This window comes from Lissotriton vulgaris, chromosome 1_1 (assembly GCF_964263255.1).
Source record: "Lissotriton vulgaris chromosome 1_1, aLisVul1.2, whole genome shotgun sequence".
NCBI classification, from domain to species: domain Eukaryota; kingdom Metazoa; phylum Chordata; class Amphibia; order Caudata; family Salamandridae; genus Lissotriton; species Lissotriton vulgaris.
In genome coordinates this window covers 822,012,047-822,038,105 of record NC_141685.1, presented here as the reverse complement: position 1 = coordinate 822,038,105, position 26,059 = coordinate 822,012,047, and positions in this window count along the sequence as shown.

Sequence of the window (26,059 nt, the reverse complement as noted above, 5' to 3'; positions counted from 1 at the left end):
TGTGTCTTTCTGAAAAATCAATATGTTTTATATATGTATTTGTAAAGGTCGACGGATGAATAAATGTTTAAATAAGTGTGTAAATGGATGTTTATTTTTAATAGAATATTAATTGGTTAACTGACTTATAAAGTGTATCTTAGTGAATACATATATTGGCGAGTAATTTTTTAATATTTAAATATATGTATCAGTGTTTCACTTTGTGTATAAGTGGCTGCATGGGTTGGTGACTGACTCAATGTTTGTATGTGTTTTTAAGACAGCGTATGTGCAGGACTGTATGGGTGGGTGAGTGTGTATATGTGTGTGTTAGTGAGTGAATGCCTGCCTCACTAGTGTCTTTATGAGTAACTACATATGTTTTAATCTAGTATATGTGAGTATTGATGTATATAAGAGAGTATATGTGAGAGTGAGAGATTGAAAGAGTTCCTGTTTAAATAAGTATGTGTTTCTATAAGTGATTGTTTAAGAGAGTAAGTATGTGTAAGTTTCCTTAGAAGTAATGTGCTAGTGTGTGTATAGCTGTATATGCAAATAAATGGATGTTCAATAGTTTATTTGCATGTGTGAGTATGTGTGTGAGTAACTTTTGGATGACTGTCGGTGTGTAACAGGATGTATATGTGTATCACTACATATGATGAGTGAGTATATGTATGAGTGACTATATAGAACTGTTGCTGAATGAGAGGATGTGTATATAGATGGTGGAATTACTGAATTGGTTGTTGTAACTGGTATGGGTATCTCCATTTTTTTGAAAATGTTAGTTTCTATTTTTGAATATTTGTTTCAAGGGTTACATTACACTGAAAGGAGGTCTGTCAGTCTGTCACAAGGATGGTGTCATCAGTGATGTCATGAGTGATGTCACTGACCATGTCATGAGTGATGTAATATGTGACGTCATCAGCAGTGCATTGCAGGCGCGCAAGTTATAGTGAGTCCACTAACTATAACGTGGGAATTTCAATGGTTTTATGTCAGTAAAATTTCCAGCTAACTATAACTGGTGTGAAACCTATGGTTTTTCCAGTGAATTTAATAGGTTTTTTAAATGCTAATTCCTAACTATAACTGGTGTGAAACCTATGTTTTTTTTCAGTGAATTTCATAGGTTTTTTAAATTCTAATTCCTAACTATAACTGGTGTGAAACCTTTCGATTTTTCAGTGAATTTCAAAGGTTTATTAATGGCAAATTTCTATAGCTATGAAATGTAATATTTTTTATAATGAATCCTATATTGTATATTTATGTAATACTATTTTTTTATGTATATTGTTCATGTTTTTTTTTTTTTGCCCTGGAGCGCTCCCGGTGCGTGTCCCGATGAGCGCACCGGTAAGCGCAGTCTTGCAGCGCGCCCCAGGGTGCGTACCGGTGAGCGTCCAGTTAGCGCTATTTCCGCGAACGAAAACATCATTGTGACGTATCGCGTAGCCGCGTCCGCGTGATACGCACGGCGTAAACGCACCCGGAAGCACTCGAGTGCATACGATCGTGCAATGTAAGCATCCGACGCGCTTACGCGATGTGCCCCAGGGCTCGCCCCGGGGCGCGCCCGGGGGCGCGTAGCGTAAGCGCGTCGGGTCATGTGACCTAAAAATAACATATTTTATTTGTTCAGGACAGTTTTGGATTCCAAATGATGAAAGCCCTGGTCATGTGACCTAAAAATAACACTTTTCATTGGTTCAGGACAGTTTTTTTTCCTAATGATGAAAGCCCCCACCTTTTTTCCTCATTCTCACTTTGTACTTTGAGTGAAGAAGACCTGTTGAAAGACCTCTCTGTACCTTTTTGGACTGAAAAATGGCTTCAGTAGCAGCAGCAGCAGGAGCATCTCAGCCACCACCACCACCACCACCACCACCACCAAGAGGACCACCACAACACCACAGTGGTGGCAATGAAGAAGAGGAGGAGGAGGAGGAGGGGAGGAGGACATTCCTGCCAGAAGATAACACCCCATACAGGCCAAAGCAGCACATTATATGGGAGTTTTTTTCCATCCCAAAGGACCTCAAAAAAGTGAATGCGCCAAGGGTTACTTGCCTAATCTGCGGCATTGAACTTTCAAGTGGGAACCCTAACAAGAAATACTCATTTGGCAATAACACCATGATTCGCCACATGCAGCGCCAGAATCCTAACAACTATGCTGCGGCAGAGGTCTGAGAACTGGCCAGAAACCCTCCCCAATCTTCACCCAGCACCTCCAAAAGAAAGCAACCCACTCCATCGGGACCAGAGACAAGGGAGATGGTCCCAAACATACAACCCAAGTTTGGGCAATACAAGATCACTTGTATATTTTGTGGTACAACAATCACCTATGGTGAGCAAAGCATAAAGCTCATCAACCGTGCTGGTGACAACCACAATTGCCCCAAAAAACCATAATTTTTTCCTGATTTTTTTTTGCTCCAGTTGAGCCGTTTACAATTCCCTGTTTTTTGTTTCTCCCCATAAAAATAACAAAAAAAATATAAAATTGTTCATAAAAGCCCAAAAAAGTACAAAATGTTCAAAAAAAATAAAAAAAATATAAAACAACAAAAAGAAGAAAAAAAACAGTTCTTTTTAGAACTAACTCCAATTTATAAAAAAAAGGCTACATTTTTTTAAAACTCTGTCATTCTTTTTTCCCCATGGTACGCTCCCCGGTTCGCTCCCCGGTGCGCGTACCGGACGCTCCCCCGCGCAAATCGAAAAAAAAATGTTTTTTTGCCCCGCGGGGCCCTTTTATGGCCCCCACATCAAACCTAGGGGGTCAGGAAGAGGTCTACTCTGCCCCCTTTTGGTCATTTCCCCCTTTGCTTTTGCCACCTCTTTTGTCTCGATCCTACCGAGACACAATATGGCGGCCGCTCTGGACTGTTTGGAATGTTGACAGACACCCGAGAGCCAATCAGCTTTCCGCTGGTGCGCGCCCCGGTGCGCGTCCCGGGGCGCGCTTATAGATATATATATTTTTTTGAACCTAAATTACTCAAAATCCACTGGAGCACATATCTTGAGACATAGCAAAGGCACATCGGGCTACCAGTCCCTACAATTTTGCCAAGTTTGGTGGAAATCCATTCAGCCGTTCGGGCTAAAAGTGAGTTTGACCGCCCTTTGGAAATTAACATGGAGAAAACATGTTTTGGGACCCCCCTTTTATCTCAGCCCCCGCTTGACGAATCTCCCCCAAACTTTCAGGGAAGGAGCGGAGCGCCGCAAGGCGAATTTGAGGAGAATTTCATGCAGATTCCTCAACCGGCGCCAAAGTTATTCCCAAGAGAATGTTGCAAATTCCCTATACAAAATAATCCTAACTATAACTACCTCCTGGCGACCGCCAGTAGTTAATATATATATATATATATATATATATATACACATACGTATATATAGAAGCAAAGTTTTCCACCACCGTCGCACCACACACCTTGGGTGCTTCCTGGACGCGGTGGTGAGCCGCGTTGTAGAACCAAAGCACAGTCAGCAATAAATCCGTTTTCAGCCGACAACAAGCAGGAGCCCACTCACAAGCAGGTCCGTGCAAAAATATATGTTTATTTCATTTAGAGATCCCCCTCAGCGTTAAATATATTTATATATGTGCTATTAACTCGTAGTTTGTGAACTATACAGAATACTTAAACTTACGCGAAACTGTAATTTTACCTTTGTGAATCAGGTGTGTGTGTATGTGTGTAAAATGCACATGAGCCCAATCCATACATTTTTTTCCAGGATTTATGCCTAAAAATATTTGTGAATGTATGTGTGCCTACTTTACGCATGATTCACATCGCTGGAATTCTACCAGGCATATTATATGCAATTCAAGTGTAAAGTGAACGCCCACAAAGCATTGATTTCATGAATATTCGGAAAGGTTTTTATAGGAATTTCTGACACTTTTCCGGGCAATGAAACTACACCTAAGTGGTTAAGGTGCAAGAATTATGTACATAAAAACGTACAGATTTGATTTGAAAACACATATCCTTAAAAAAAGATCTTGCAAGAATTGTATAGCCCGTCGAGTGTGAACTACCCACGTTTTGTATCCTATAAACACCATGTCCCAGAAAAGTTCAATTTGTGAAAATACGATTCAAACTAGCACTACCGACTTGTAAGAATAATGTATGCAGGCTTTGCAGCATGCTGGATGTTAATACTGAAGACAGCTATAAACTACGAACATGCGTAGGTGTAAAGCACATTTGTGTCTAATTCACTACAGTTGTCAATCAGCCTGATGGTTAATTGGAAATCAGGAAAGTCTATTGTAGCGGAATTATATTTTTGTTACTTTTCTTCGACATTCAAGTTATAATATGAACAGGGTCAGCTTTGTGTTTGTAAAGTTAGGATGCAAGAGTCTGCATTAGCTCTGCAGGAGAAGCATTACAACACATTAATAAAACCATCAATTGCTTTTTTCACATGAATGCAAATCAGCCTTTTTAGCGTTCGCAGAGTGAATATGAAAATTAATAAGGGCTGTCAGCTATAATAATATTAACTGAATATTCATTTAGCTGACATGAGGGATGAGGAGACCAGCACAGATTAGCATTCTAATTCCAGCTAATGAAAGGGCCTGGAGTGGATGTAGCTGTTCCCTCTTTGCATGCTGGGGGACTGGTGTCTGGGCTCTCCCTGACTGCAACCGCATTATCAAGTGGAAGTGTTTTTCTGCCAGCTTGAGAGATGCTTCTAAAAAGTGAGGCGCTAGGAGGTATAAAAGGGCTTGTGCTACCGTAAGCAGAGGAAGTGCCTCACTATCCCTGGAAGCATCAAATATTGTTGCACTTTCAAGATAGTGGGTGGTCTGGGGAAACTACAATCCCAACAGCCAGTGGTAAATATAAGTGCCAGGTCCCAGTTTATTAATCAGGAGGCTCCCAGAGCTGACACCACTCTCTGCCCTGTTGGGTTTGTCAAATGCCAGCTCTTGCGTTCCCTTCTAACTAGCACACTGATGCAAGAGTGACATTTTGGACTATTTCAGGCCAGTGGGAGAGGGAATAATGCACTAGAATCAATAGTTCATGATGGTTTTTAGGTATATGGAACCGTGAAACACTTTGCTGGTCTTAAAAAATGATAGAATGGCAAATTATCGACCTGCCAAAATATCGTGGACAAAATATAGAATGCCAAAATATCGAATTCCTATCTACAAACAGGTAAGTACAAAAATATTGAATCCAAAATAGTGTTGTAATTAATATAGTTTGTTAAAATATCGAATTTTTGAAATGTCTTAAAAGTAATGTAAAATTAATAAAATTATGAATATAAATAACTGAAACATACTTCAAAATACTTAAATAACCTTAAAATAAATAAATAATTAAGGTAAGTAAAAAAACATGCATTTTTATTTTTTAATACATATATATATATGAACTTAATATTAAAAAAAAATATTCAATATTTTTTGCGTGGGAGGGTAAAAGGTACTATTCTCACTCAACAGTAGGGAAAGCTTTGGATAGCGTAGGGGTAAAAATTACTATTCCCAGTCCAGGGAGTGCAACAGTAGGGAAAGCGCTGGATAGCATAGGGGTAAAAATTACTATTCCCACTCCAGAGAGTGCAACATTAGGGAAAGGGTTGGATATCATACGGGTACAAATTACTATTCCCACTCCAGAGAATGCAACAGTAGGGAAAGCTTTGGATAGTGGGAGGGTAAAAATTACTATTCCCACTCCAGAGAGTGCAACAGTAGGGAAAGCGTTGGATAGCGTAGGGGTAAAAATTATTATTCCCACTCCAGAGAGTGCAACAGTAGGGAAAGCCTTGGATAGCGTAGGGGAAAAAATTACTATTCCCACTCCAGAGAGTGCAACAGTAGGGAAAACGTTGGATAGCGGGCGGGTAAAAATGACTATTCCCACTCCAGAGAGTGCAACAGTAGGGAAAGCGTTGGATAGCGCAGGGGTAAAAATTACTATTCCCACTCCAGACAGTGCAACAGTAGGGAAAGCGTTGGATAGCGTAGGGGGTAAAAATGACTATTCCCACTCAAGAGAGTGCAAAATTAGGGAAAGCGTTGGATAGCAGAGGGGTAAAAATTACTATTCCCACTCCAGTGAGTGCAACAGTAGGGAAAGTAATGATTTAATATTTAAATAAAAATAAACTAATTATCAATACCAATACAAAACATAATTAAAATTAATTACCAATTACAAAATATTTAATAAATAATTAATTATAAATGCCAATAAATAGGATGTATTAAAATTAATTACCTATTAATAACTAATTAACAACCAATTCATTTTCAATACCAAAAATGTAATAAGTAATACAAAAATTACCAATTCATAATTAATTAACAATACATTAATTATCAATACACAAAAATAATTTAAATAATTACTTAATTACAATTAAATTACTTTCCACCCTATTCCCCTATAAACCCACAACACGCTCCGAATAATAAATTAATACAGTTGACATAATTATCAACTAATAAAAATTAATTACCAATTAATACAAATTAATTACCAATTAATAATTAAATAACAATAAATTAATTATCAATACAAATAAATAAAAATAAATATTTACCTAATTACAATTAAATTACTTCCCACCCTATTCCCCTATAAACCCACAACCCGCTACAGAACCAAAACGCAAAATTAAATTAAAATTAATTAATAATTCCTAAAAATTTATATTTAATTTACTATAATAAATTAGTACCCACCCTATTCCCCTATAAACCCACAACCCGCTACGGAATTAAATTACGCAAAAATTAAATAACATAAAATGAATTACTTTAAAAAAATTAAACATACATTACAAAATAATATACACTTTTAACACGTATACTAAAATACAAAACACTTTAAAAAATCGATATTATTAAAAATTTGATATATTTTAATGCCTATATTATGTACTTCGATATTTTAACAATCGATATTACTTACCTGAATTTCGATATTATTAACCACTATATTATGTCCATTAGATATTATGTTCATTCGATATTTTGAATTCGATATTTTATCCATTCTATATTTTATTTTCAATATATTGTCTAGTTACTACCTATTGTGGTTTAACGCTGCCTTGTAAATAAGGCCCCCTTTCACGCTATACTTAGCGTGAAAGGGGATGGCAATGGGTGTTGCTGTGGGCGTGCCACCGCAACACACATTGATTTTGACGCTGCCCCCTAGTTACAAGAGTGGCGTAAATAGGAGGGAGCACCAAATTAAGACCAGGGAAAACCTGCCCTTAACCTGGACAAAACTAGGAGAAATGTTTAATTTCTCCTAGTTTTTGCTGTTTCCTGTATGCTGCGTTGTGCAGCACACATAGAAACAGCAAAACTCCACTGATTGTTTATGTGCAGGAAGATGCCTCCTGCACATAAACAATCATTTAAAAAAATGAAGTTTTGCAACTTCTATGTGTGCTGCCCACATTGGAGTTCCAAAACATAATTTAAAGATTGTTTATGTGGAGGAAGAAACACCTTCCTGCACATAAACAACCTTCCCCTCAATGCAGACACCCTTGCACTATGGTGCTACGGTGCCTGCAATGACGCCTGCAATGGTGCTGAGCAGCTAAATTTAGCGCCAGAGCAGAGGGAAACGCAGGGCTGCACCATATTGTTGTAAATAAGGGCAGCCCTGTGTGTCAGAAGTGGCGGAGTGCGGCGTTAGGCCAGTGAGGGGAACGCCGCACTCCCTCACTATTTAGTAAAAACGCCTCTCAGTTTTCTGCTTGACTTACGCGTTTCACGTTGAACTAATCCATGCATGGGTGATAGTGCCATGGCTAGGTATGTCATAATTGTCTCAATAAAAAAGGGTCACCATTCTCTTTATTTGACTTGTAATTTTTGGATGCTTAGAAAAATCAGTTGAAAGAATCAGATTAAAACAATCACACTTTTTTGTAAAACCAATTTCTCAAACTTCATGACACTTTCTCTGTTATGGACTTTCAGAATTATTTACATTTCTTTTTTGTTGCAAAACGAGCATGCATGTTTGATCATGAATGTTTTATTTCAACTTTGTCAACCTCAGCAACCTGGCCAAGACCGTGATATAAAATAATAGGTTTTATAGGAGAAAAGCCCAAACGAATAGTTTATGATTTGCGCTGACGGACACAAAAAAAGTTTGTGGGGAAAACGGGCACATTTCGCCTGCTTCAGATGTGTGTAACGACTACAAACCTTGCAACTATAGCTTTTATTTTCACTTTCACAGAACTTTGCCAGAAACATTATAATTTCAGCCGCCCGAATGGATGTAGTCACTGAAGAATGTATGTGAAGTAGCACCCCTGTGGTACTCTTTACAAAAATAGCAAGCCTTTTTGAACTGTTCCAAAAATATATGGAAATAAAGTGGGAATTTTGAATGGGAATATTCAGTGACTATTCATATACAACTAATTCATATAGAAAGCATGGCGCCCTATGCACTTTTACTAAATAGCGGTTCGGATGTTTCAGGGCTGATTTACAAAGACAAGTAAGAGTGTGCAAAAGATCACTCCTGTAGTACTACTTCTGATCAATGCTATAGCGAATTGGCCCCCTCACATTTACCTGCAGCTTACTACTAGGGTTGATGGAACCCTTCCATCTAAAAGCAGAATGCATCTAGTCTAGGGGGTTTCAATCCAGACACCAGACTGGGAATACTCGTTTCTGACTTCTATATCAAGCTCCTCGATTTGGCTGATGTATCGCAACTCCCAAAGAGATCTTCCTTTAGGTAATAGTCGGGAAAGCAAAATGGAGTTCTACATCATCTCTGTGCTACCTGTAGCAGTAGGCTTTGGTTCGCACATTGCTTGTTGTCACCGTCTAAGACAAATCTAACATTGTTTTCATGGCTGAATACAGTGGCGTAACAAAAGCCTCCGCAGCCACTACGGTGCGGGGGGCACTTGAACTCCGGGGGGCTAGGGGGAGGGGGCCTCCGGCACATGCAGTTGCCTGACCTCAGAGGTCTGGATCCGGAGGATCATGGCCCCCGACATGTACTTTGCAGGGGCACCCCCCTCAAGTATCGTTATGCCACTGTCTAAATACACTTAGGGGCAGATTTACAATAACTGGCACATCCCTAGGGATGCGCCAGTTATTGTGCGCCGCAGCTCCGCCACCCATGGTGTACCGCATTTACAATGCGGCGCACCATGGGGCAAAAACGGCACAGATGCATCACGCACCTGTGCTGTAAAAGTGGCGCATTGCTGGAGTTGCGTCGCAAGCGCGACACAGCTCCAGCAAGGCTTGGGGGGCCCTATCTGTCCAATGCTGCGTCAAGCCTTACGCCTGCTTCACGCAGGCGCAGGGTTTTGACGCAGCATTGGCCTAAAAGTGACTGAGTGAAATCTTGTAGATTTCACTCTGCTACTTTTAGGAGGCGTTCCTGCGCAGGAAAGACCCCCCCTGCGCCAGAACGCCTCCTTATGGCGCAGGGCTTTACAACGTGACGCATCTCCCAGATGCGTCACGTTGTAAATACTCCGCACCATGGCGCATCTTTTGCGCTGGCGCTGCGTCACAAAAGTGATCCAACGGCGGCGTAAAAGAGGCGCAAGGGGCTTGTAAATCTGCCCCCTATAGTTTTGCAAAGCCTCGTCTACTTGACAATATACAGGACTGGAGGTGACCAATGAGTCCTAAAATAACATCACCCTGATATCTATACCAATAAGCCACTAGCAGTAGTTAAGTACAGAAATAATAATAGGGACCATTTGTATTTTTACCAGGACATATTCCCACTCTATAAAGGCAACCAGAATTAATTCTGTTGACATAACCATTTAACTAGTTGAGGCTTCCCCCAAAATGAGAGGCGTGAATACTCCATTTTTTGAGTACATGGTTCTCTTTCACTTTTATGGAAAGTAATTAGATATATTTGGGAATGAGCATAGGAGTGAACAGTAAATGTAGAATCTAAAACCGCCCATGCCAGCCCCATTGGTTTATTCAGTCACATTATAAGTGTAAAATACTATTCAAATAGATGCATCTTCCATAATGCGGTAAATACGAGATGCCTTTGTGCAACTACATTAATGCATGAAGATTAATCAATGTTATTAAGTATCATTCTTTTGGTCCTGATGAGAAGTCAGGGGGATGTCCTTGAAACATGTAAGGAGGTAGTAGCTAAGCATGGGCGAATTTTGCAAATTTTGCGGATTTTTTATTTTGTTTGTGTTCGCAAGGGTTTCTGCCAGTTCGCAAGGGTTTTGTACCAGTTCGCAATTGCGAACTTACTTGTCGGCTCATAACGGCCGCGACTATGTTGTTTCTACGTCTGGTTCATCATCACAGGTTCACAGCACCCTCTGTTTCACCACTGCCACCCTCTGGTTCACCCATGCCACCCTCTGGTACATCAATGCCACCCTCTGGTTCATCACTGTAGATTATGGGGGTGAAAAGCAAGCACACCTGCCCTGCTTCAACTGACATGAATTATTTGGGGTTGATTAATGTGTCACTGAATTTAAACTTCCAGTCTGGCACCTGCTTCCTTATCTGTAATTTGCTTTCTGTTGCAGTGCCATTTTTTTTCACAGGACCTTTGTGGCCTACTTGTAGCTATTCTATGAGCCTGCTGTGAGGGTCAGAGCAGGGTCATAGAATAGTTGCAAGTAGGCAACTGAACTCTGGAGGGGCCCCTCAGGAAGCACTACAGGGAATGGTTACTAATGATGAGTTTGAACATTTGCACCTGCTGAGTGCTTTCAGTTTTGCAAAACTTGTTTTTCTGCAATTTTGCGGGATTCGCGGGGCGCGAATTTGCGCGAGATCGATTTCGGAAGCCGCAAATTTGTGCGAATATGCGATTTGTTTTTTGCGGCGTGTTAGTTCGCAAGGTTTTGTGCGTTTTAGCGAGCTGCTTGTAGCGCAACGGCGTGAAGTTACCCTCGCGGTCGTTCACGGGCACGGCCATCTTGTTTGCATGACGTATTTCCGTTTCCGGGCGCGATGTGTAATCTCGCAAAGTGTGCAGCTCGCTAGTACAAGATCGCGTGTGATCGCGAGGAAAATCTCGCGCAAACTTACCCACGGGGTCGTGAACGGGCGCGGCAATCTTGTTTCTCATTCATTGCTATGGTTCTGGGCACGCTTTCTGTATCTTCTCTGAATCTCTGCCATCCTTTGCTTGTTTGAAGTTTTTTTAATCTATTTTACTTATTATCTATCCCTCTATTTTTCTAGCTCTATATTTTTGTGTTTTCTGCTACTTTCGGTTAATTTTAAACTACTTTCTTAAACTCTTCTCTTTTCTTCTTCCCTATTCTATTTCTTCTTTATTATTTACCTTCCTTTCTGCCCAGACCATGGTAAAGGGAGCCGGGAAGCATCCTGAGAAGGGGAAGAGTCCCGCACCCCGTGCCCGGCTCCCGTGCAGGCGTTTGAGGGGGGAGCAGGTCACAGCCCGGGAGATCTTAAGCGCGGAGGAGGTGGCCGCACAAGTTTTTTATGTTCAGCGCAGCCTCCCCAGGACCATCATGGCAGGCGACAAGATCGCTAGCGGGTACGGGATACAGCGCAGCTACAACCAGGCCACCCACCGTTGGATGGATCTCCTGGACCGGGAACGCGACTTGATCGACCTGCTCGGCCTTGAGATCCCCTGGCTTGGTGAGTAGTAGTAGCTATTTCTTCACTACTCTGTTTTTTCCTGCTCTGTGTGTTATTATAACGCAAATTTTAGTTTTTTACCAAGAGCAATAATGCTGCTGATTACATTGTAGGTAAATTATATTTCAAAATCTTCTGTGCATTTCAGGTGCACTGCTCTCCTTCTCAGTAGCGTTACTACTATGCTTATTTGTTTTCGATTTTGTGTTCATTTCATTGGCCTGAGAAATTATGTATGAGTGTAGTTTAAAGAACTGCGTAATGCTAGACACTAAGGGTCAGATTTTTAATTACAGGCGCATCCCTGCAAAGTAGCAGGGATGTGCCAGTAATTGTGCGCCACGCCACCACCACCCATGGTGTGCCGTATTTACAATGCGGCGCACCATGGGCCCAACACGTCACCAAAGCGTTACGCATCTGTGCCGTAAAGGCGGCGCATTGCTGGAGTTGCGTTGCAATGATGGCGCAGCTCCAGCAATGCTCTGGGGTGCCCTATCTCCCCAATGCTGCGTCAAGCCGTAGGTCTGCTTCAAGCATGCGCAGGGTTTGAGTCACGCATCATTGTCCTAAAAGTGACTGATTGAAATCTTGTAGATTTCCCTCAGCCACTTTTAGGATGCGTTCCTGCGCAGGAACGCCCTCCCTTGCGCCGGAACGCCCCCTGATGGCGCAGGGCTTTACAACGTGATGCATCTCCCATATGCGTCACGTTGTTAATATGAACCGCACCATGGCGCCTCTTTTGTTCTGCCGCTGCGTCACAAAAGTCACGCAACAATGGAGCAAAAGAGCCACAAGGGACTTGTAAATCTGCCCCTACAAACTCAAGTCCAGTCCTTCCTTTGTACACCTGGCAATAAGAAGAAATAGTGGTGGTGGATTGATAGTTTGAGTATTTTAATGACTGGTTAATGTAGTAGGAAACTTTTTAGTGTTGTCGCTGATCTGCAATCATGATGGACTCTGTCTGTCACTTCGCGTGCTGCGGACTGCTGCCTGCCAGTCCTAGGCGAGCCTTTTTAGTAGTTTGTGTAGTGAGTTACATAACTTTCCAAGTCGACAGTCTGCAAATCAAGCAATACTAATATCGTAGTAGACCACATGAGATAGGTCAATATATCCCGTGGAATAGTTGTCTATTTGCTATTTCGCCAAAATATTTTGTTATTGTTCTTTTGAAATGTTTGATTTGGTTGACAAATATCATCCATGTTTTCTGGTCTTTCTTTCTTTCATGTTGTAAATCAGCTCCCCCAAGGGGCAAGAGGGCATTGGAGTAGGCTGCTGCTGCTGCTGAACAAGGCCAGGATCGGTCAGGCGAGGGCTCCTTTGCTGGCCCCGGTAAGTTAATTTTAATATAGAGTACCTATTTTTTCCTAGCGTTCGTCATTCGATTTTTTCTAAATCGTCTTTGATCTTCTTGTAGACTGTATCTAAATTCTTATCCTACCTCGACTATGACTCCCTGTGGTATTACTAGATTATTCTTATTAGTCTGTCGGTGTAGCTAACTAAGATTGCACATTTGGCAAAAGGTGTAAAACGAAACTCCCATTCTAGTCAGCAATAGCTCTATGCACTGAGTGTAGTCCTCTGGGATTGTCCATAATGTCTTTTCAAGTCTTCTAAATGTTTATGCTTTGACAATTACCAACAATATAAAGGTGAATGACCACCAAGAAAGAATAAGATACTACTTTACTTTTGGTTTGGATAGGAGGACAATCCATACTACTACTGTTGCAGGGACAAATCTGCACAAACAGAACTATGGACACCAAATAGTGCATTGTTTATCAATTATAATAGGCGCAGGTAGACTTTCCACATACCTCAGTGATATCAGACTTTGAAGAACCCACAATCTCCTTACTGACTAGATAGTGTGGCAGAGTCATTTAGCTCCCGAATTTATCGATGATTGATCCCCAATGATGATTATCCAACGCAGGACAAGAGTACGGAGTCAGAGTCCAGAAGTGTCAGAGGCACGGACTCATGCTTGCAAATTGCAAAACCTTTTGCTCATTCACTCATGACCAAAAACCACAGAGTCTATTTAAGTTTTAAAGCTTTATTAAAAGTAAAAATATTTATTAAAATCAAGCTTGTCATAAAACATAAACGGTTGATTAAAAATGGAAAAGTGCTTATAGTAATTTTTTATTTCACACATTTATTGTGGGCGAGCCGAGCCCTCACCTGGTTTGAACTTTCATTTTTCTTTTTGGTGCTGAATCATTGGTCCTTTCGTTCTAATGATTTGTTCTTAGAAGTGAAGCTTCTGTCTGCTATGAGAAAAATGGTACGTGTTAAAAAACAAGCATTAATCAGTTGTGCCAAAAAGTGCAGCAAGACAACACCGTTCCCTGGAAAAAGGGACATTTTTACTTTAGAGTAGACAGTCATAAATTATTAGATTGGTTTCTGTATTTACATTTCTTCATTCCTAGACAAAATACTAGTCAGTGGTGTATGTCTATGAAATCTAACATTCTTAAATGTACTTTGTAGGTGGAACATCTGGTGCTGGGCTCAGCGGGAGGTGGAGGAGGAAAGCTCTGGGGAGGAGACGGTGCAAGTGCCGGACCAAACTGCTGTGCGGGTTGCCACGGTAGTGGCGGGCAGTGATAAGCTCTTATATTCCTTACTTATTGAGATTGCAGACTGCATTGTGTGCTGGTCCCCGTGAGAAACGTAAGGCTTGTCCAGATGAAAGACATGAAGAAGAATGATTGACATTTAGGGGCCTATTATGATGGCGGACAGACCTGAGTCCGTCCGCCACCATAGAGTGGGAGGGACCATCAGCAGGGGCAGCGGCGGTCCCTCTGTGGTAATTAGGATGTGACCGCCACCCTGGCGGTCACATCCTGTATTTTTATCATTGCAGCGGCTGCTGCTTGAAGCAGCACCCGCCGCAATGATAAAAATGTAAGTTGTGCATTAGCATGCACAAAGCGGCAGGCACCGCGCGGTGCCTGCCGCTTTGTGCAGACAAATGCAGGGGGTAGCACCCCCACACCCCTTCACCTCTGGGGGCCCGCAACGGGCCCCCAAACAAAAATCCATATGCCTTTGCACGTCGGAAATGCCGCCGTGTAATGGCATGTTCCTCCAGACATCCTAATATGGCTGGCGGTGTCTGATAGACACTGCCAGTCATGTTAGTGCTTTTCCGACGCGGACGGGAGGCGACGGTGGTGGAATAGCTGCGGACTGAAAAACGATTCCCCAGCCATCCTAATCTGGCGGGGGGTCTTTTTCAGTCCGCTACGGATTTCCCGCATCCTCCGGGCCGGCGGCGGATTCCGCCGGCCCGGAGGATGCGGGAAATCCGCAATCCTAATCTGCCCCATAGTTTGAATGGATGGATGCCTGGATCATGGTACTATCTGACTCTTAGATAGCATATGTGTGTCTAGAGAGAGTAGACGGTCACTGGATGAACTAAGTGTTACTTTAAAGAGCATGTAACACCGCACCCGCACGTCCATCCCAGTGTAGGAAAGGCAAGGAAAAGAAGTTGTAATTGTGTCCGAATACTACCATGAATAGTAGCAGTAGTTTGTATTGCAAGCACAGCATATATCCGGCTATTACGATGGCCACTCACTACCTGTGTTAATAAGTTTAGTAGAACTCGGTCATTCATGTGTGGATGTATCACTGTTCACTCAATAAAAAGCAAAGCACCTAAAGTCATCCCATATGTAAGCAAATACATACCATGTGCAGTGATAGATAATCAGATTATTTATCTTCTTCATTTTCCTTTTCTAGTATTCATTGGCACTGTAGGGTGAAAGTTAAATTAATTAGGCAGTAGCCCTTGTAACAGAGTATTCTCAGTGCCACCCGTAATCGAAAAGTAAGAGCATCACCACCTGCATGTACTGGACTGGTACAGTAATGCAAGTCTGTTTCACTCATCATGGCGGACGTCTGTTTTTCTCGGGTGCAAGTTGACTGCGCTGGCATTATGCCGGCTTGCAGAAGTTAACGTACCAATTTTGCTAAACAAGAAAGAAGAAGAAGAATAAGACTGGTGTACTGTCATAGTCGACTCTAATGAAGTGAGTCCATAGTGCTCGTAGAATTTTGATTCCTTAAACTCCCACTAATGTTAGAGCAAGGGTGAAGAAGTGGGAGGGTATATAGATATTGGAAACAATAGTTATGTACTGCACTTGCAAGTTGCTAGTTCTACTGTGACACAACTTTCTGCTGAATCATTTTGTGTTAATCTTAAAGAGCATTGGTTACAGACTATGTCTTTCTTTCTTCATATAGATGCTCCTTCCAAACCAACCCGGAAGGAGCTGGCTAGACGGGCCTGGCAACGGAGGCTGGAGGCCACTGTCGCTGAATATCGGCGGCTGGAGGCCCAGGAGGAGGGGGACACGCAGTCTACAACAACATCTACCGGCACAGCTGCATCCTCCTCCTCGCTCCCTGGGTCACCCAGTCAGCGCAGTAGGTCTCCAGCGGTACAGAGCCGGGGTACTGCAGCCACCCGCCACCGCCGAGCAGCATAGAAATCAGCTGCCCCCCACAGCAGTTGCAAAAAATGGATGCACCGCCTTTCTCTGAGGGTTTCCTACCTCGAGCAGGAGCTGCTCAACACGAAAACCCTGCTCGAGACCCTCCGCAAGGAGCATTCCGACCTGGCCCGGAAAGTCAACAGCAGCAGCCAGCAGTAGGAGGAGACTGTCCCTTGCCCCTTTTTTAAAAGACTTCTGGGGGGTGGGAATTGGGAGTTGGGTTTTTTCACTTTTTTTGACTTTTCACGGACATTCGTTGGGGTTAGGGAGTGGGGGTGGGTTGGGTTGGGTCTTGTGGGAGATTATTTTTGTCAGGGATATAAATATACTTTAAACTTTATCTTAGCATACGTGTTTTTTTTACTGCTTTTGAGGCTAGTGGGTGGAGGTTTAACAGTAACTTTGTTTTCGTGAAACTTGAGTGGCATCTTGATGCAAGTTGTGTAATTAATTGCCCAAATGTTTTCAAAACTAAGTGCCTCTCACAGAGTAAGTGAATTAAATAGTCCTAGGACTTTACTAGTACTAGCGTCAGTCTCTCGTCTCTCCTAATACTCCATTATACTTCCTCCCCCCAAACGCTCATCTTACCTGTAATTTGTGTTTGGAAATAGGGCTAGGCACAGGGCTGGCTGCACGGCAAATGGCGATTAAGGTTGGCAATCCTGTGCGGATGAAATGTCATCATTGCGTTAGTACTAGTGGTGTTACACAGTAGTAGTTGCAGCATCTGAAAAAAAAGAAAATGAAACCTTGTTTGTCCTTACCGTAGCATTAGAACGGTATGATAGAGAATATAGCAGGTGACAGTACACTAGAACAGTGCCACAATGCAGCCTAACAAATGGTAAAGTATTGAAAGTATAACTAGTACTTGCGTTGAATTTCTTTGACATTGGCTACTACTACAAGAAATAGTACCAAAGGTGAAGGACACAGCAGCATAATAATTTGCCACGTCTAGGAGGAGGATGTTCTTGATGACCTATCAAGTTGATGGCGCACATGAAAATCTGCTTTCATTTGCCAATAGTGACTGAGTGTCAAGCTGAGTAAGAATAATATATCCTCGGATTCCTTCACCAGCCTGTTGCTATGACCTTATCCTCCCCAGCAAGTGTGTGGAATTATTGCTGTCATTTAGTCACACATCAATCAAAACCACACAGCCCAGGGGAAGAGGGTTAGGGTTTGGAAAATGGATGGGAATGGGGGATTTGGGGAAAGTTTTGTTGAGAGAAGAAAAAAAAAGCACAGCATGGACAAACAATAATTGAAGATAAAGAAATCTTTGGGTACAAAGCTAACCATAAATCTTTTAAGTGACATAAAGGAAGTGCATGCACTACTGCATGCATGGTTACTGAAAAGTAAGTAGTACTTTGGACAACCGTGAATGACAGAATGTGACAGTACAGGGCTGCAGCGTTTTCACTTGCCTATCTCTGCACTCAGAGAAACACTTCTTACATTAAATTAGGTTTAAAAAAATAGCAGAAGTAAAACCTATAGAATGGCTGTAGGGATGAATTTAGAAGCAGAGATCCAAGAAATGCAGAGTCACACTCATAGAAGTTCACAGCAATAACATTACTTAAAAGATAATTAGAAAAGAACGGATACTGTATCTGTATGTTGTTGTAGTTGTCCTGTTGAATTTTGTAAGTTGCATGCATCAAACCATTCCTCTAATTAGCGGGACGCCTCCATTCCAGCTGACGCTCCGTCCATCAATGTTGGTGACCAGAAGACACCCTGTCCACTGCCTGCCTGGGGGATGCTGAATTGCGGCTCGCTAATGTGAAGCCTGACTTCATCCTTTTTTTCCCATTGCACAGACTGAAACCAGGCCTGTAATTATTGATGGAAAAACAGGAAGTGATTCTAGAACACCACTGACAAATGAATATAAGGTATGTACGCTGTGTAGTTCAAAAAGTCACACATTGAGTTTCCTAATAGACAGTACAATATTTTTGAAAGTGCATACTCTGTCTGAGTCTCCTTTTGAAGGATAAATAAGTATGGGCAAATTAATTTAGCGGATCTTTCCCCTCAAGCTAGGTGTACTGTAAACTGTGTTTTAGAACAAAATTAGACCTTCCCATCAGTGCTCCCACCCAGACCCTTACTAAAGCCAGTCGCAAAAATGGAGAAGACCCCCAATCAGATCTCAAAAAACGAGGCCTGGTAGAAAACTGGTGACAAAACGTACTTTGAAAGTAAAAGTAGGCCCAAATCCCCCCTTACCCACCGTGGATTGTATTCAAACCACTTGCAAGCAAGCAAAAGTATCCATACCCAGCATCGCTCCAAGACTCGCAACTCCCCCACAAACAGTCCCCCGCCCAAACACATGCAATACAAATACTGCTAACCCTAACGAGCCCTAAGTTAAGAATAGTGGCAAACGCTTACTTTAACTATGCCAAATCCCCCCTTTCCCACCATGGATTTTCTTCAAATCACTTGCAACCAAAATTACCCATTCCCACGAGTGCTCTAAGACCCCAGAACTCAGTTGCAAAAATCTAGAACACCCCGAAACACATGCAATCCTGCTGCTAGTGCTAACCCTAACGAACCCTAAGTTACAAAAAGTGCCAAAAGGCTTTTCCGCATGGATTTTATCCGGTATTAGACCTTCCCAGCAATGCCCCAAGACCCGCCAACCCACCCACAAAAAAGCACAACACCCCCAAACAGCCAAAAAGCAAAAATGGAAAATCTCATACTTACAATATTTTTGGCCTTCTTTCAATTCTGTCCAAACACGCTGTGCAGCTAGGCCATAACTCCCGTTTTCCACCATGGATTTCCTGAAAATCAAATGCAATCAAAATTAGACTGTGCCAGCAGTGCTCCCAGACCCCAAAACCCACCCACAAACAACCGGAACCCCCTAAAGAGCACCTCAAAGACAAGCAAGTCAGCAAAAACGCCCCTAAAAAATTGCCTCCGATTTGGTCCAAACCAGTTTAATCCGGTATTAGACCTTCCCAGCAATGGCCACAGAGCCACCAACCCAGGTGAAAACAAGTAGAAGACCCCCAAACAGCCAAAAAGCAAAAGTACAAAAATGGGGACTTAGTCATTTTCAGGGCAATTTCCAAAATCACTCCGCACGTGCTCTGCAGTTGGCCCTAACTCCCCTCTGCCACCATGGATTTGCTTCAAACCTCTTGCAATCAAAATTATCCATACCCAGCAGTGCTCCCAGACCCCGAAACCCACCCACAAACACCAGGAAGCCCCCCAAACAGGCCCTTGAAAACATGATAGAGAGCAAAAAGGCAAAAACGTTTTCAAGTCGGATTTTGTCCAAACCAGTTTTATCTGGTATTAGACCTTCCCAGCAATGCCCCAAGACCTGCCAACCCACCCGCAAAAAAGCACAACACCCTCAAAAATCAAAAATGGAAAATCTCATACTTACAATATTTTTGGGCCTTCTGTCCAAACGCGCCGCGCAGCTAGGTCATAACTCCCGTTTTCCACCATGGATTTCCTGAAAAGCAAATGCAATCAAAATTAGACTGTGCCAGCAGTGCTCCCAGACCCCAAAACCCACCCACAAACACCCGGAACCCCCCCAAAGAGCACCTCAAAGACAAGCAAGTCAGCAAAAACGCAAAACTAATTTTGCCTCAGATTTGGTCCAAACCAGTTTTATCCGGTATTAGACCTTCCCATCAATGGCCACAGAGCCGTCAACCCAGGCAAAAACAAGTAGGAGACCCCCAAACAGCCAAAAAGCAAAAGTACAAAAATGGGGATTTAGTCATTTTCAGGGCAATTTCTAAAATCACTCTGCGCGCACTCTGCAGCTAGGCCCTAACTCCCCTCTGCCACCATGGATTTGCTTCAAACCTCTTGCAATCAAAAGTATCCATACCCAGCAGTGCTCCCAGACCCCGAAACCCACCCACAAACACCAGGAAGCCCCCCAAACAGGCCCCTGAAAACATGATAGTGAGCAAAAAGGCAAAAACGTTTTCAAGTCTGATTTTGTCCAAACCAGTTTTATCCGGTATTAGACCTTCCCAGCAATGCCCCAAGACCCGCCAACCCACCCGCAAAAAAACACAACACCCCTAAACAGGCAAAAAGCTAAAATGGAAAGTCTCATACTTACAATATTTTTCAGCCTTCCGTCCAAACGCGCTGTGCAGCTAGGTCATGACTCCACTTTTCCACCATGGATGTCCTAGAAACCAAATGCAATCAACATTAGACTGTAACAGCAGTGCTCCCAGACCCCAAAACCCACCCACAAACACCAGGAAGCCCCCAAACAGGCCCCAGAAAACTTGATAGTGAGCAAAAAGGCAAAAATGTTTTCAAGTCTGATTTTGTCCAAACCAGTTTTATCCGGTATTAGACCTTCCCAGCAAACCCCCAAGACCCACCAACTCACCCTCCAGGAAGTAGAACACCCCCACAAGTGCAGAGTCTTTCTTCATTGGGCGTAATCCAGCCCTCTGCTTTGAGGGAAATAAGAGTCTGGAGAAGGAGGATAGAGGAGCATGTTCTTGTGAACTTGTGAACCTGAGGAATGCAGACTGCGGCACCTTCAAATCAATAAGCAAATAAGTGAAGACAGTTCTGCTGATGGGCTTGTTTTTGTGATTAGGTGATTGAAGTTTTAATTATATTAACTGTGCAAAACAAAGAAAGACAGACACACAGGAATAAAAGTGAATAAGGACGAAAAAGAAAGTTATTGATTCATTGGCTCATTTTCAGGGCTCGGTGTCAGGGAATAAGATTTCGTCCTCATACTCTGCGAATTCAGGCGGGAGTAGGTCACCTAACAGAGAAGAAATTCTCTCATCTAAGTTGCTGTCCTCCTCGTCTTCTTCCGGCGTGTATTCTCGTACTTTGTAATCTGGTGGTATGAGGTGCTGATTCATCTTGATCATTGTTAACCTCTCCACATTTTTGGGCGAGAGGTGGGTCCTTTTGCAAGTTACAATGCCACCAGCAGCACTGAAAACACGTTCAGAAGACACGCTTGCGAGTGGGCAAGACAAGTAGTTTATAGCCAGGTTGGAGATCTCTGGCCACAATTCTTTTTTCCCATGCCAATACGCCAATGGGTCAGCATTAACATAGACCTCTGTTGAGTCATTCAGATAGTCCTGCACCATCGACTCAAGGTTCTCCACGGTTCCTCCACTTTGCTTACTTTTTGCTGGGACCTTTTGAGAAGCAACCCCAAGCTTAGTTAGCCAATCCTCTTCTTCACCCGATGTTACTGTTGTGTCTGGTGCAGATGATCCGGTTGCCGGTGTCTTTAACGGCTGAGAGGTCACTTCTGCCACAGGTGCAGAAGTGGATTCTTTTGACTGGGGATGGCCTGCTGATGCTGATGTACTGCCTTTTCCTTCAATTTTCTGTTGTTCTCTTTCAAACCTCATGGCTGACAGAGCTAGCCAATGTTTGTACTTTGAAACTTCTGCGTCACCAAAAGGAAAGAATGCTCTGCCTGCCAGTGCCTTTTTGTAGCGTGGATCCAGAATAGTAGCACAAATGTAATGCTGTTTTGAGTGGATCATTTGAAGACGTTTATCGCCAAGTAGGCGTTGTAATAATTTCTCCACCAAAACAAAAGCTTCTTGCTTTTCTTCATCTTTTTCAAACATAGAAGACACCGCCTTCAGTTGGTGCTGTAGCATACGCAACAATGGGATAGCTTTTCCCAAAAACAGTCCTCCCTGCTGACTGCATGCGTGAAGACCTCAAAAGGACGAAGCATGTCTGTCAGGCTTTTAACTAGCTTCCATTGCGCCGCATCTAGCCTCAGGTACTTCAGAGCTGTACCCAGTGTTAAGAAATACTGATCGAGTACCATAAACTGCTCATACAGACGCTCAAGCATGTAGAAGGTTGAGTTCCAACGTGTTGGCACCTCCTGGATGAGTGCTTTCACTGGCATTCGACGTTCATGTAGCAGGCCCTTCAGATGCTTCCGGGCCTTAAAAGAATGGCTGAAATGGTTGCACATTCTTCGGCAGGTGGTCACTAACTCGCACACTGGACTTTCTTCACTCAAACAACCAGGTTTATACAGTGCGCCAAACACGGCACTCTGAAATATTTACCCAGATCCATGGCCTTAACTACATTGGCTCCATTATCCGTGGAAACATAACCAATCTTGCGTTTTTTTTGGGGACAGCCATTGAAAGACCTTTGTCTAAACTCCAAAATGTTTTCTCCTGTATGACTTGTCTCCATGCCAAACATGGCTAGTGTTGCATGTTTCTGAGCAGCTTTAAAAACATTGCCTGGGTCAACACCTGCGTTTAGCTTTGCTTTAACCCCTGAAAAAGAGACCCAGTGTGCAGTGATGCACATGTAATCAGTGCCTGCGCCACTGGTCCACATGTCTGTTGTCAGATGTATAGTGTGAACAGCACTCTTCTGCAAAGCTGCCCCAATCACCTCCAGCACATCTTCTTGTAGTGCTGGAACCACAACTCTGGCAAAATAGAACCGGCTAGGAACCTTCCATTTAGGGCTGAGTGTTGCCACTAATTCTAGAAAACCAACCCCTTCCACAAAATAAAAAGGGAGAAGGTCCAGAGCTAGCATTTTAGCCAGCTTAGTGTTATACAGACGCGTCAGTGGGTGGTTGCGATAAAATGGCGCTTCTGAAAACAACATGGTTCTAATGGTGGGCTGGACCATTTTACGGGATGATGATGACTTCTTCGACCCAGTTACGCTTGATGATGAACTTTTTCGCATTGGTGTCTCACTCTCTCCCACACTCTTAGTGTGGCTCACAGGGGGTGTGCTCCTGACAGGGGTACTGGGTGTAAGTGAAGTGTTTGAAGCTTCTTCCTCCTCGTCATCATCAGATGAAACATCAACGTATACAGTTTTTTGACTTCTAATTCGGGCTTCCTTGATCTCCTTCAGGTGCGCAAGCCATTGGACAGTGTGCTGTCTCTCAAGATGACATCTCTGGCCTCCGGTACCATAGTTGGTACCAAACTTACCACGACTAACTGCAAGCTTACAAATGCTACAAATGGCTATGTTTTCCCTTTTTGGGCAAACACTAAAGAAGTCCCAAACTGCGGACTTGAAATGTCTGTGGGGGGCGGAGGAGGCGATACTGGTGGTGGTCATGCTGCTAATGCCAGATGAAGTGGAGGATGTGTGTTGCCGAACCTTGCTACGTTGTGCACTTGCACCACCACTAATTGAGGCCGAGGTGGATGGAGGTCCCTTCTGGCGAGAAAGAAATATGGACGCGGTAGGTGGTGGTGTACTAGTTAACTCCAATGATGGTGGTGTTCCCATTGCCTCCTCGTCGACAACATCATCATGCTCAGCAGCTTTTCGGGCTAGGGTCAAAATGTCTGTTTGCTGCATGCCCGCTGAGGCTGGAGTGACGTCTATGATGACTGCGTCGTCGTCGTGAGAGTCTTAATCAGCAGAAGTAGACGCCACTTCTTGTTCAGCGTCAGCATCAAACTCCATAACTATGAGACTTTCGGGGACCTTCCTTTTACGCTTAGCTACCTTTGTCAGATCATGGTGTGCCTCACTCTCAGACGGCAGTGGTGGTTCCCAAGTTTGATCCGTATCATCAGAAGGAGGTGGGCTTGAAGAAGATGTAGACACCATCCTTGATCTTTTCCTTGCTAGGGATGTGGAAGACAATGAATGATCAGGAGGAGTGGCTTCCTCAAATGATACCTCGGCTTGAATGTCGATTTCCTGATGTGCCCCTTCTTCGGGAGGAACAACTATTGAGGGCACTTGTGCCCCTCCATGCACCTCTGCTTGCGCATCTCCTTGTGCTGCCTCTCCTTCCACATGTACTTGGGCTTGTACTTGCACATGTGGTTGTTGTTGCGGCTGTGGTTGTTCAACACTCGTCAGATGAGTTACAACAACCTGTGTTGATTGAGGGACATTGCTGCTACTTTGAGCCAACATCACTGGTCGATGGTGATTGAACAAGTAGACTGGCTACGTCTGCAGCACTCAAGGGCTTGGACTTAAGTTGGCGTGGTGGTGGTGGCACTGAGCCCAATGGAGCGGGGGTGCTGCTCCCAGCTTGGTCCCCAGCAGATCCCGCTGCTGCTGCAGGCATACTTTTTTTTTTATTCCCAAAAAATGTGGCGGGCGGCACGCCAGTCTCCTTGGTAACTTGCTTCTTCTGCTCCTTACTGGCAACTTTCTTGCTAGAGGAGCTACGGGGAACTTTTTTTGGGGCCATCTTCTTCAGAGGTCAGAACAGCAGGCCGCAGTTGCACGAGTTGCAGAGTTGGTCTGTGGCCAGACATGACGTTGCGTGACGTTATGCTGCACACACACACCGCTGCAGGACTTCTTCCTTGCACTGGTGGTTCTCTTGAGTCTTGTGTACCTAAAAGCAATGGAAGACAGAGGAACATCAGTTCAGTTATACACCCCAAAAAGTCGAAAAACACATACAAATCTGTACAATCCCATGCCATCCATGCCCTCAATGATATTTAAATTCAAGACACCCCACAGAAAGACTAGGCCCATGCACCACTCACTAGCCCTGGGCAAAAGGCCTCAGCAGCAGCCAAAGAAATCGAAAAACACAGAAAAATCAGCACAATCCCATGCCATCCATGCCCTCAATGATGTTTAAATTCAAGACACCCCACAGAAAGACTAGGCCCATGCACCACTCATTACCCCTGGGCATAAAGGATGAAAGCTAGGCAAAATGGGTGCAGGCCTGAGAACACTGCCTGCCTTCAAAATTACCCCTTGCCCCCAGCACATGGCCAGGGCCTGTCTGTACCAGCACTCAAAATGGCCCCCACCCACATGGCCAGTCCCCAACAGCAGCCAAAAGAATCGAAAAACACACAAAATTCAGCACAATCCCATGCCATCCATGATGTTTACATTAAAGATACCCCACAGAAAGACTTAGTCCATGAACCACTCACTAGCCCTGGGCAAAAGGCCCCAACAGCAGCCAAAAAAATCGAAAAGCACACAAAAATCTGCCCAATCCCATGCCATCCATGCCCTCAATGATGTTTAAATTCAAGACACCCCACAGAAAGACTAGGCCCATGCACCACTCACTACCCCTGGGCAAAAGGCCCCAACAGCAGCCAAAAAAATCGATAAACACACAAAAATCAGCACAATACCATGTCATCCATGCCCTCCATGATGTTTACATTAAAGAGACCCCACAGAAAGACTCTGTCCATGCACCACTTACTACCCCTGGGCAAAAGGCCCCAACAACAGCCCAAAAATCGAAAATTCCAAAATTGTAGTTGTAGCAACTGTAATGCCCCAAACAAACTTACTTGTGAAATTTCTAATCCAAAAGTGATCCAAAGAAAGTCAAAAAGGCCTCAAATCCAAATATCCAGTAGCATCCACAAAAAGTAATCCTTCCAGGTCAAGATCCGAATGAAAGTGAGCAGCACATGAAGAAAGCACTGGCAGGAGCCTGCTGGACAGGAACAGGAAGTTGGAGACTGTGGGGCACTTCCTTCCTCCCCCCCCCCCAAAATGGACTCCTTGCAAAAAAAAGTGCAGGCAAATGTCAACCTGAGGAGTTATTCTGATAAATATCATCATTTTCAGAAGGTTTATGCTGCTTGCTGGTGGATTTTTTGTGCAGAATTGCACATTTTGTAATTTCGCGAGTGCGAGATTGTTGCTGCCCACCGCATCTACGTGTTCGCAATTGCGAACTCCCGCGGTACGTGATCACGGCGTACTCGCGTTGACAAACTCTCGCTGTGCAAGGTGGCAAGCCGCGATGACGTTATCGCAGTCGCCAAACTCCCGCGGGATCCAGCAG